The sequence below is a fragment of the Triticum dicoccoides genome, chromosome 2A (genome assembly GCF_002162155.2).
Source record: "Triticum dicoccoides isolate Atlit2015 ecotype Zavitan chromosome 2A, WEW_v2.0, whole genome shotgun sequence".
Classification (NCBI taxonomy): domain Eukaryota; kingdom Viridiplantae; phylum Streptophyta; class Magnoliopsida; order Poales; family Poaceae; genus Triticum; species Triticum dicoccoides.
Window position 1 is genome coordinate 631,361,559 of NC_041382.1, and position 10,087 is coordinate 631,371,645.

The 10,087-nt window shown below is 46.8% G+C and overlaps 1 pseudogene; it reads left to right on the plus strand.

Annotated features, from left to right (window-relative positions):
• Nucleotides 1-1,805: 1,805 nt before the first annotated feature.
• On the plus strand, nucleotides 1,806-8,735 carry LOC119355872 (annotated as a pseudogene).
• Nucleotides 8,736-10,087: the final 1,352 nt, after the last annotated feature.

The window sequence follows — 10,087 nt, forward strand, 5'->3', positions numbered from 1 at the left end:
AAAAATACATTTGTGAATATTTGTAAATCCATGAACATTTTAAAATTCGTGCAAAAATCTAAATTCATTAGAAAAATCCAAATTCATGAATATTCTTTGATTTTTTTTAAAAAAATCCGTGAATGTTTTAAAAAACTTCCATGAACATTTTTTTGAAAAAAAAGGACTTGTCTAAAAAAAATTGTAAACATTTTCCCAAATTTGTTGTGATCTTCAAGCGTACCGTACATTGCTGCCACTGCCAAAGTAGCGGAACACCGTGGGCAACCACACCATCCCCATCCCTCGAACACTGCTCTCTCTGCTCATGAAATCGACGGACACAATTTGAATTTTGAAGCAACTAAGGATTAGCAAATTCAAGAAATATTTCATCTGGTCGCGAGTTGCCACTGGATCATATTGTCTTACTCGGTCATTCTCTTCACGTACAAAAAAGCTTCAGCGCGGCTGAATATCCCATATTGAGGTGAGCCATGAGTCCCAATCACCAGATTATATCAGCACTATTGAAAATCCCATTTGAGCCGTGAGTGCCCAAAACACTATGTAGCTTGTCATGGTATCTTACCAGCAGTACTATTGAACAACGTAGCAGATACGGGACTTGGTCTTCTCTTCTCTTCATCTCGTTCATGTGAGCTGTGTCCAGGACAAAAATATACAGAAACTACTATTACCAAGTGATCTCAGATGGAAATTAAAAGAAAAAACTCTGCGACAAGAAATTGCATTCTTACTTTGGTTGGGCTATCCTCTACAGAAGGTATTCAATAAATATAATCAAGATTATGTGTATCTGAATGGTTCGAGCCTTTTGGAAGCTAACCAGGGAGATAAATCATAAATGTGTGATGATACACTGACACGTATCTGAATGGACTAGTGGATAAACCTCGTGATCTATATCCCAATCTGCTGGTGGGTTGTTCTCGGAAACTCATATGGAAAGTCAGCAACAGTTTTCACTAAAAGGTAGCGTGTAGGAACCCAATTGGTTATCGATCTAGTCGTTATCACCTAATACTGTTGTAGGCAAGTCAACTAAGCGTACCCTAACTATTACAGAAAAGAAATGTGTGACTTGCTCACGAAGTACCAGCCCGCCTAGCTGGAGTTGTAACGGGCGATATGCCAAACCTTATGTCGGCTAGGATTAGGAAAAGAAAAAAAGAAAAAAATGGTGTAACTTGCACACGAAGTAAATACATCTACTCAGCAAGGATTAGGAATAATATCAACTGATTAAGGTGGAGAAAATTTCCTGATAACACTTGTTATCTTGCAATCTTCAACTTACAAGGGCGATCGAGTCAGGTCTGACTGATCCTATTGTCAGCGTGTCTTAGCTGTGGCCAAGATACATGATAAGCCACAAGCAAGTACATGACTAGATTCACTAAAGGAATAGTCGAATCACATGAGCATATACCCTCTGATAAAGGAAATAGTAGTATTTAGTAATGTTCATTGTTGGAAAAGTCAAATCGTTGTCTACGCTCTAACCTAACCATCAAATTTTTATCAATAAAGCAGCAGGCATGATGCGTGTACATGCCATCTCTGTCTGATGTGAGAAGTAGCATCTTCTGTTGACCTAAGGTATTGATACTCTAGAAACGTTTTAAAGCATTTCTTCAAAGGTAATACATAAAAAACAGAAAATTGGAAGCTTACAGGCTGCTATTAGTTGACGAAGGGGCCATCATGTACCTTAATTAAAAGAAACTAGCCCCTGTTCTCCGTTCTAATCCAAGCCACTATGTAGATTCCAGGAAGCTGCACGGGGCGGTCTTTTCTACATTATGCCCCGTCATAGCTAATAGATTAGCCCTCTTAAATAGGAAGTGTCCAAACTGGATTGAGATAGAGAGAAAATAGGAAGTTTATGGAAGTACAAGAGAGAGAAAGAGAGTTTTGTACTATATGTTCCATAGCATTTTTTTTCCTTTCTTGAACTATTGAGCTGGATCCTGATATCCATACAATTCCTCACAGAACACCCCCATTTACATGGCTGATCCTAGCATGATGATTTGTGCAGCCCTGCAGCCTGTGTGTGGCTTCATCAATAACACAGGGGCACCAGCAGCTACTGCAAGACGTTTCTCATCTTTCGTTTGCATCAAGCGCAACCGGAGAGCCCTTACGAAAGCCATTGAAGACCTACAAGCTGTAGAGAAGGTGGTTCAAGAACAAGTTAGCGTTGAAACCAACCAGCTCAACAAGTGCGATCCTCGAGTCGAATTATGGCTGAGCAGGGTCGATGGAGTCCTCGTCCCAATTGATGCCATCGAACAAGAGTGTGACCAACTCATGCAATACTCTTGCTTCTGTAGCTCTTCCCTAAGCCTTGGGAAACGCTATCGTCTTGGCAAGCGTGTTCTTGAGATTCTGGAGGATCTTCGTGGGCTAATTGAGGAAGGGAATCAATTCAAGGTATTCGGAAGCAAGCCTTTGCCAGCTTTGGTTGAGGATCAACCAAGGATAGAAGCCCTTGGCATCAAGCCTGTGCTGAAGAATCTCTGGGAATTTTTCAACAGCAGCAATGTGGGCATCATTGGAATTTGGGGTCCAGGAGGGGTTGGGAAAACAACCCTCCTCAACACCTTCAACAATGAACTCAAGGAGTGGGGCACCGATTACCAGGTACATAACTATGATACATTGCCTAGATGAACATTTAGATGAGATTTGTTATATGCTTCCAGACAAACTTAAAATGAACACAGTAACAAAAGTTAATGTACGCCTTTGAGTCTATTTCTTTACAGTAGATTGGAATTAATATAAAACCTTCCATTTAAAACGTTTTCAACTAAACTTCAAGTAAAAGTGTACAAATCGAGCTTTTGTCCAGAAGTGCGTATGCATTTGCTATAAAATCCTACAACATCAAATTTCTCAGTTCACTAATTATGTGCATACATCTAACCACTTAAAGATACACTGCAGTTTCATCTGATGGATATTATATATTTCTCCAAATATTTCGCAACCAAGATAAATAACTTATTTTCATTTCTCTATATATGCATTAATTATAATTTTTATGGTTTTCATAGAAATAAAAGGTAGTATCGATCCTTTGTTTACAGTGGCATTAATTAGATAAAAGGAAGAAAATTTTCAGAGTAATTTGAATTTAAACACGTGTTCTGAAAATATTGAATGTATACAGCAAAAAATACGAAGTGAAAAAAAAACACCCTTTTTCCAGAACCCCACATATTTAACTATGTTCTTCTTTCCCAGAAATTTGGATTAGTGTACATTCTCTGATATCACAGAGTCAAAAATTCACAATGTTTTACCTTGCCTGACTGCATTTCTCGCGTGCATATTTCTGAAGTTACTATAGTTAATTGAATAAAGAATAGAACTGCTTCCCTTGCTCAGATAGATTGGAATCAACACAAGCAGAACATCTCCCTTGCTCATATTAGTATGTCCCAGTTATTTTGTTAATAAGTGGGCTTTTACATCAGTCCGGCAATGAACAAGAAAAATATGAGTGAACATTCTCTCACAATGCGAACAGGAGTGAGAGCATAAGCACGTCACTAGGCAACCTATCAATTTGATTTGATTTTTGGAGCGTTTATGTTATGGCCGGTTTAGCTAGGCCCACCGGACAATCTTAGCCCACAAGTTATCTTAGGTTAATTCTTATGCAAGTTATCTTAGGTTAATTCTTATGCAAGTTATCTAGGTTATAAATATAGGCTGTAAGACTCTTTTGGAATTAAGCAATAAGAATATTATTATCCCTATTGCCCGGCTCCCAGAGGAGCCGGAACCCTAGCCGCCACCGCCATCTCCCTCCGACGCGACGGCGCCCAGCCGCCGGCGCGCCCGATCATCGCCCCGTCCCGCTCCATCCTTCCCCTACAACCTCCGGAGCAGGTCCGGTAGGACCCCTGGTTCTACCAATTTGGTATCCAGAGACTTGGGTTCGATCATGTCTTCATCAACACCATCGCCGCCGCTGCCCGTCTCCACCTCCGTGCCGATGACCACCGTGCCGATGACGTCCACCCCGATGACCACCGCCGGGGCCTCCACGCTGTCGGGCCCAGTCACCGCCGTGGGCTCCTCATCACCGCCGGCCCCCATCACTTCCGCGCCGCCACCAGCCGCCGTCTTCACGCCGGAACAGATGACCAGCACGCTGCAACAGCTCGTGACGGCCGTCCAAGGGCTCCACATGAACCAGTACCACCAGTACATGGCAGGAGCGTACGGCCTTCCGCCGGCTGCGCCGATCACCACCTACGGCCACCCTGCGCCGTGGCTGTTCCCGGGCGCACCCGCAGGCGGCGGGCCCCCGCTATTGCCGTTCCAGACGGGGAACTCCAGTGGGCCACCACCAGCCGCCGCGGGCCTGTGGCATCTGCCGCCGCCACCATCGATGGCGCCCCTCTGGCACCTGCAGCAGTTGCCGTTCCCGGCAGCCGCTGCCCCCGTCCAGCCCCCGCTGCTGCCGCTGCAACCACCGGCGCCGCCCCTGCCCAGCTCGGGGGCACCCTCGCCAACCGGCCTCCCGATCCATCAGGTCCGATTACCGCCCTCCCCGTCGCCACTCCCAGCGTGGGCGGCTGGGTCTTCGCCATCGCCGGTCTACACCACGGCCCCCGAACAGCCGACTCCGTTCCCGCAGTTCGGTGGGCCATCCGGTTCCGCCAGTCCCTACCCGGAGTACTCCGACCAGGCGCCACCCGCCTCGCTGCTCCGCTCCTCTGAGCTAGCTCGACACGTCGCTCCGACTCAGACACCGCCGCGGTTCGTCAAGATCGACTTCGCCACCTATGACGGCACGGAGGACCCCCTCAACTGGCTCAACCAGTGCGACCAGTTCTTTCGCGGGCAGCGCACCCTCGCATTGGAGCGTACCTGGCTCGCCTCGTACCACCTCCGCGGTGCGGCACACACCTGGTATTACGCCCTCGAGCAGGACGAGGGCGCCATGCCCCCGTGGGAGCGCTTCCGCAAGCTCTGCCTCCTTCGCTTTGGGCCTCTGGTTCCCGGGAGCCGCCTGGCGGAGCTCGTCCGCCTTCCCTTCACCTCCATGGTGCAGGACTACGCCGACCGTTTCCAGGCCCTGGCATGCCATGCGTCGGGTGTGACGGCGCAGCAGTGGGCCGACCTCTTTGTCGGTGGACTTCCGGATCACATCTGCGTGGACGAGGAGCTCCGGGGACCCCAGGATCTCCAGTCGGCCATGTGCTACGCCCGCGCGTTCGAGCACCGCATGGTGGCCATCCAACAGGAATCACCATCCCGGACCGCTGGGTCGCTACCCGGGTCGGCTTCCGCGTAGGGTCGGCCTGCGCAAGCTTCTGCGGCACCCCTCGCCGCGACCGCGGTGCGCCCGTTCCGCCGGCTCACCTCAGCCGAGCTACTCGAGCGTCGCCGCCAAGGGTTGTGCTTCAACTGCGACGAGCCCTACACGCCCGGCCATGCCTGCCCGCGACTCTTCTACCTAGAGGTTGCAGACTACATTCCGGAGGACGCCGTTGCCGCCGACCTGGCCGCCCCAGCTGTCGAGAAGGTGTTTGACGCTAGTTGATCGCCTCGAGGAGTTCCGAAAGCGCTTCCCCACCTTACAGGTCGAGGACGAGCTGTTTGTGCAGACGGGGAGAAGTGTTATGGCCGGTTTAGCTAGGCCCACCGGGCAATCTTAGCCCACAAGTTATCTTAGGTTAATTCTTATGCAAGTTATCTTAGGTTAATTCTTACGCAAGTTATCTAGGTTATAAATATAGGCTGTAAGACTCTTTTTTGAATTAAGCAATAAGAATATTATTATCCCTATTCTGGGAGCCGGAACCCTAGCCGCCGCCATCTCCCTCCGACGCGACGGCGGCTGGCGCGCCCGATCATCGCCCCGTCCCGCTCCATGCTTCCCCTACAACCTCCGGAGCAGGTCCGGTAGGACCCCTGGTTCTACCAGTTTAGCAGTCATAGAATGATTAACTTACCTATACTCCCACTGAAACAAATTTTTTTTACCTACACTTGATAAATTATTCACAAGTCAGAAGATTGACTGCATGCGGATCCACAACTTATTTTTTTTCATACATGTTTACTGGATCATTATATTTCTACTGATTCAAATTGACTTCGTTAGGTGGTAATCATGATTGAAGTGTCCAACTCTGGAAATCTAAATATAGCAGCCATCCAGCGCATGATTACAGACCGCCTTGGCTTGCCTTGGAATGACACAGAGACAGTGCAAACTCGTGCCAGATTCTTGGCAAAAGCACTGGGAAGAAAGAAATTTATCATTTTACTGGATGATGTCCGGAACAAATTCAAATTAGAAGATGTCGGGATCCCAGCCCCAGATTCTGAAATCAAAAGCAAGTTGATTCTTACCTCACGTGATGAGGATGTTTGCTATCAAATGGGAGCACACCAGAGTTTGATCAAGATGGAGTACCTAGAGAAGGAGTCAGCGTGGGAGCTCTTCCAAAACAATTTGAGCACTAATGCCATTGCAGCCATTGAGTCTCCTGCCCCTAATGTTGTACGAGAGCATGCTGAAGCAATTGTCCAGAGCTGTGGTGGTTTGCCACTTGCACTCAAGGTAATAGGGAGGGCCGTTGCTGGACTAACAGAACCCGAGGATTGGAGCCTGGCGGTGCAAGCAACCAAGGATGACATAAAGGACTTGCATGGAGTACCAGAAATGTTCCATAAATTGAAATACAGTTACGATAAGTTGATCAAGCAACAACAACGGTGTTTCCTGTACTGCACCCTTTTTCCAGAATATGGTTCAATCAGAAAAGATAAGCTTGTGGAGTACTGGATGGCAGATGGGTTGATACCTCAGGACCCCAAGAAAGGCCATCATATAATCCGTAGCCTGTTGTCAGCATGCTTGTTAGAGAGTTGCAAATCTGACTCTTCGAAGGTCAAAATGCACCACATTATTCGCCATCTGGGGATTTCCCTTGCAGTGCGGGAAAATATTATTGTGAAGGCTGGAATGAGTTTGGAGAGGGCTCCATCAGAGAGGGAGTGGCAAGCAGCAAGAAGGATATCACTCATGTTTAATGACATAAGGGACCTTTGTATCTCACATGAGTGCAGGAATCTAGTAACTTTGCTAGTTCAGCATAATCCTAATTTGGAAAGGCTCAGTCCAACAATCTTCAAATTCATGCCTTCCTTGAGGGTCCTTGATCTTTCACACACCAGCATCACAACTCTTCCACCCTGTGAAACATTGTCCAAGCTTAAGTATCTCAATTTGTCCCACACATGCATTGAGAGGCTTCCTGAGGAGTTTTGGGTGCTCAAAGAACTAACCCATTTAGATTTAAGTGTTACCAAGGCCCTTAAAGAGACATTTGACAATTGTTCCAAGCTACACAAGCTAAGGGTCCTAAACCTCTTCCGAAGCAACTATGGGATTCGTGATGTCAATGATCTGAACATTGATTCCCTAAAAGAACTTGAGTTCCTTGGTATCACAATTTATGCCGAGGATGTGTTAAAGAAGTTGACCAAGACACATCCGCTGGCATAGTCGACACAGCGCCTTAGCCTCAAACACTGCGATCAAATGCAGTCGATCCAAATATCAGACTTCACACATATGGTGCAACTTGGAGAGCTCTATGTTGAATCATGTCCTGACTTGAAACAGCTTATTGCTGACTCTGACAAGCGAAGATCTTGTCTGCAAGTGCTTACCCTTGCTGAACTTCCTGCTCTAGAAACAGTTCTTATTGGATCTTCGCCTCATCACTTTCGGAACCTCCTAGAAATTACAATCTCCCACTGCCAAAAATTGCACGATGTTACCTGGGTTCTGAAGCTGGAGTCACTTGAGAAGCTTTCTATCTATCACTGTCATGAATTAGAGCAAGTTGTTGAAGAAACAACCGACGAGGTGGAAAGCAAGAGTTCGGGAATTGAACAGGGTAGTACTCAGAGATGCAGGAGAAAAAATGGTTTCTCTGAAGAACAAGAGATACATGGTATGGTAGATGACGCATGGAATGAATATGCCAAATATTACCAGAATATGACCAGGAGTGGGCGGATCAATGGAACAGAGCACCATGCAGACTTCCCAAAACTGAGATCGTTGGTACTAACTGACCTACCAAAGCTGAGAAGGGTATGCATCCCAAGAGACTTTCCATGTCTTGAAAGTATTAGGGTGGAGAACTGCCCGAATCTGAAAACAATTCCATTGGGTCAGACATATGATTGCCAGAGACTAAATAGGATTTGTGGATCATATGCCTGGTGGGAAAAGCTAGAATGGGGTTGCAAGGACATAATGGAGAGCAAGTATTTCATTCCCATCCAAGACAAAGACTAGCACAATCACTGCAACATGATGAAACAATACGCATTGCTGATATATTATGTTTACCTCAGAGTATGATGAATGTTCTGCATTAGCTTCAATTTCATCTGCCACACTCAAGCATAAGCAACAATATTCGCTTCCTCAATCAACCTCTTGGGCGGCCTAGGATCCCTCCTAGGCCTGTGAAGATCCCCTGCAATAGGTCAATCTATGTATATATTAATTACATTTATACGTTCAGGTTCGTAAATAAGTGGCTTTGTATTAGCCTATCTGTATTATATTATGTTCATGATGTAAATACCAATCTATTAGTTCCATCTGTTAATTACACTTATACAATGTTCAGATTCACAAACAAGTGACTGTTGTACAAGCCTATCTGTATTCTGTACATACAAACCAAACTGTATAAAGCTATATATTGTGCATAGATTGTATTTTCAGTTTTTCACAGAGCATATCCTTTAAATGCCTACGCCCAAATAGCAGTACAGTTAGCTCATACCTGATTGACTTTCCTTCCATGGTCATGCTTATAGCATACCAGAGGGACCCAACTCTGCAGCTGCACTTGCTTAGTTTGCCACGCAACACCTCCCAAAGAAGCAACGAAATATCAGTCTCCAGATTCACCATATATTCTTTTGAACAAAAAGTCACAAGGCTCAAAGCTAACCCGGCTTCAAGAAGATGATTGCTATATGCGTAGCAAAACCGGTCAAAGCGTGCAACGGTACAAAGATCACAAACACGATGGATGACTCCCTGCCGTTGAGAACATTAAGTGTCCATTCACGCATTTCATCGAACACCTTGCACCCGTAGACATGGCGGAGATCAGTTCTTTCTCGTGGAAACCCTCCGCGGGTACAGCCCAGAAACCCTGAATACTCCTGCAGGCCCCATCTGACCAAAGGTCGCTCTCTCCTTGGGCTTGCACTGGGCAGCAACCTGCCGGCCAGGCAAAGTGCATTGCTGCTCCGGGTACGCCTGCGGGGAGGCAGCCATTGAAGTTGAAGCACGTCGAACCTTGGTGAATCGTGAGTATTACTAGCTCACTCCGTGTGCCGAAAGGCAATGGATGACACTCACGTCGAGCCTGCGATGGTGTGCCTCCGGGTCTTTGCTCGCGCTTCTGCACCTCCGGCCTCCCGTAAGGAGGCAAAGGAGGGAAGGTCACTCCCCAACCTTTTTTTTGAGGGTAACTAGGGAATTTATTCAAGGTTCAAAGCCGGAGCGATACAAGCAATGTTTGGCAAGGTCCCTGGCCACAAACGACGACCAGAGGGAAACGCTGAAGCTGCCTTAGCAATGGCGTGAGCTTTCAAGTTTGCTTCCCTACACTCATAACGAAAACTAATGTTTACAAAGTCATTCATAGACTCCTTTATTTCATCTATAACCAATGAATACGAAGATAGTGTCCTCCCATGGATATCCGTCACTACCTGCATGCAATCTGAAGCTATGATCGCATGTGTGACGTTTAAGTCTCACGCCAGAGCAAGAGTCTCGCTGCATGCATGTGCTTCAAGACTTGTTGGATCAACCAGGCCTACAAACGTGACTGCTGATGTGCCCAAATATTTGCCATCTCTGTCCCTGCATATCGCTGCAGCCGCCCCTGTCTTGCCGTTGCGGGATATGGCCCCATCAACATTAATTTTTACTGCATCGACGCCCGGTGCGATCCACTTATGAACTCGCTGCACAGGAGCTCTAGTATTGGATGCTGGCTTCAAAGCT